The 3247-nt window shown below is 34.1% G+C and overlaps 1 pseudogene; it reads right to left on the bottom strand.

Annotated features, from left to right (window-relative positions):
* Positions 1–2425: 2425 nt before the first annotated feature.
* Positions 2426–2964, bottom strand: LOC149245381 (endonuclease 2 pseudogene; annotated as a pseudogene).
* Between the last annotated feature and the right edge of the window lie 283 nt (positions 2965–3247).

Raw genomic sequence — 3247 nt, 5'->3', positions numbered from 1 at the left:
TCAATAAATTGAACTAGGGTTAGAGAGGGAATAGCTAAATTTGTAGGGAGGAAAGCTTCTTTCCCATAGACCAACTTAAAAGGAGAAGTGCCTATTGAGGCCTTCTGTGTTATTCGATCTGCCCATATAGAAAATATTAAACATTTGTGCAAGTTTTTTTGTCTTTGATCAACAGTTCTTTTGATAATTCTTATGAGATTTTTGTTTGTAATTCAACCAAGCCGTTTCCTTGAGGATAATACGTAGAAGATTATTTGAGTTTAAAACATCTTTTAAGATCAAATTCTGTCATAGCATTGCCTGAAAAATAAGATGCATTATCAAACATGAGGGAGATGGAAGACCGAATCTGGTAATAATAAATTGATCAATAAATTCAATGATGTTTTCAGAATTGGCTACCTTAAGTGGAATTTCTTCCACCCATTTTGTGAAGTAATCAATTGTTGTAAGGTTATATCTATGCTACTTAGACGAGTGAGGAAAGATCTCACCTATTATGTTCAGTCGCCATTGTTCAAATGGTTGTTCAATGTTGACTCGCTGCAATGGTAATGTGGGTTTCCTCTGTGTCCCAGAAGCTCTTTGACAATCTTTATGTGTGCAGGATTTTATGTGTGCTTGTGTCCCCTCCAAAATGTCCACCAGTTGGTCCATCATGGAGTTCCTGCAAAACCTTTTCTAACTCATATTTTTCAAGACACCTAAGAGAAATAGAATAATAATTTATTCTAAACAACATATCATTGATGATTTGGTATTCTCTAGCTTTTAGCCTCAAAGCCCTTTTTCTTTTGTAACTTAGTTGCGTAGGGGCATACCCATTTCTCAAATAAAAGATGATATTAGCATATCTTGGTTCAGTGTCGTTAAGTCTTACCTTGTATACTTGTATATCATCACCTGAATCTTATAGTGATGGTAAGTTGGATTCTCCTACTAACATTCTGCAAAAACCTTCAGCTTTTACAATTTTAGATGGTCTGATCTCAATGTCATATTCTTGCGGCTTTGTTACCCAATTTTCCCTTTTCTCACCTACATCCCTTTGTATTAACATATTTCTAACTGTTGAGAATGGAATACTACCTTGGTGTGGGTTTTTAGGAGAAAGGGTCTGAAATGCTTTATTGATTTGACAATAGCAAAAGATTGTTTTTCAACATCTGAATAGTTCAATTCATCCCCCGCAAATTGGAGCTAAAGAAAGAAATTGGTGCTTTGGCTTTGTCATCATTGACCTGTGTTAATATAGCTGCATATGATTTCTCAGAAGCAAAATCATATAAAATGAAATGATTAGAAAAATTTGGAGTTGCTAAAGAGGGAGAGTTTATGATTGCTTGTTTAATCAGATTAAAGGCTTCATGGACTGTATGTCTCCATTTAAAAAGAGATTTTTTCTTAATCATGGATTGAAGAGGTAAAAAAATTCGTGAAAAGTCAGGGACAAATATTTGGACAAACTTTATCTTACGTAGGAAAGATTTCATAGATTTTTTATTATGAGGTAAAGGAATTTCTCTTATCCTATCATGGGCAATGTGAATCCCTTCTTTTGATAAATGAATCCAAGGAGTTTTCCTTCACTTAAAACAAAGAAATATTTCTTTGGATTAAGAGAAATTCCATACCTCTTACAATGCTCAAAGATTTGTCTTAAATCTTTCAAATGATTATTGCGCCTTTTAGAGTATACAGTTATATCATCTAAATAGATTACTACTGATTTTTTTACCAATCCTTTGAAAGCTATGTCCACAGATCTTTGAAATGCTGCACCAGCATTGATTAACCCAAATGCCATATTTTGTTAGATGATCCAAAAATAAAATATTACCCTAGGTTATAATGTTAGAATAAAATAATTATTAATTTAATATTTTAAATTAATAATTATTAAATGTAGACATTTAGAATTAGACTATTGTTGTAAAAAGATATGACTCTACAAATGTGTCGTATCTTAGGCTCTAATTTAGGAGAATTGTTAGTAAGTTGTTTAAATAGCTTTTATTGTAAATGGATACTTGTTATTTTATAAGTGATCCATAATTAGAGGTAGTTAGGACATTGAGCTTATAAATAGCTCATTACAAGAGTGTTTTGTTGTTCGGGTGTAAACTCTTGCAAAATTCGAGATGTAATTTATTTTCTTATTAATAAAATTACGTGTCTGAGGACACTTTTGCCATTATTGTCGTATCAGAGCTCCAGTAATGTTGTAGGTGATGTGAGGAGGATATTCCAGCTGAACAAAGTCTTGGAAAACTCCATTCAATTGAACAACAAATGATTGGTATGCAAATTGTCCAGTTGTTTTTAAAAGGAAAAGAAATTTGATTATTATTATTGATTTTATAATTTTAAATCTGAAAATCATTCTTTCTGTGATAACAAAAAAGAATTCACTATCAAAATTTCCTCAAATCACTCCATCCCATATCGAATGAAAATTGCTCGCTCGATTATACCAGTGTAATTCAATTGTATTTCCACATGCATAGGCTGATGGACATCTCCCATGAAATGAGATAGGAACAGTAAGGCTTCTGTTAAATTATAAATTTTACTCTTGTTTCCAAGCTGTGAAGTGTAATTTTGTATGGCACCATCAAGACATTTTCCTTTCTCTCCTTCGGCATCATAGCAATCCCTAGAATATTGATGTTTACACTTTTTATCTGGTGTGTCAATGTAATGTAGTGGACTTGCCCACCAATATCTGAACCGCACTTGATCATCTCATGAGCAAAGAGAATCCAGATCATCAGGGAGCAGGTCTTTCACTGTCGTTGATGCTGTGTCACTAAGACGTGACTCAGTGATCTTACAAATCACATGATGCCCGTCTATTCCCCAAGACTCCATAGCAGGGAGCATGCCCAAATTAATCACCACGCTGACAAGAAACATAGAGCTACCTCTTTGTGCAGCAATGTTTTGATATCTTTGTGCAACCATTGCTAATTGATTTACCTGGGGTGCTACCAAACCTGCGAGGGAGATCGAATAAAAAATCCAACGTGGATTTCTCAAATTTGTTTGCTGAAATCTGATGTTAGCATGTTGATATCTCAAGGAGATTGAATCCAACGCAGATTTCTTGAAGCCATCTGCTGAAATCTATTGTTACTCACTGAGACCTTGGGGAGATCGAAAAAAATCCAACTTGGATTTCTCGAAGCCAATGTTTCCATATCCAACCAACGAAGCCAAGTAGGTTGTGAAAGATCAATGCAACACT

Source organism: Pinus tabuliformis, chromosome 7 (assembly GCF_031772625.1).
Source record: "Pinus tabuliformis cultivar Carrire ecotype Pingquan chromosome 7, CPIR1, whole genome shotgun sequence".
Taxonomy (NCBI): Eukaryota; Viridiplantae; Streptophyta; class Pinopsida; order Pinales; family Pinaceae; genus Pinus; species Pinus tabuliformis.
Note: the sequence above shows the minus strand (reverse complement) of the source record. Positions and strands in the feature narration are given on the sequence as shown.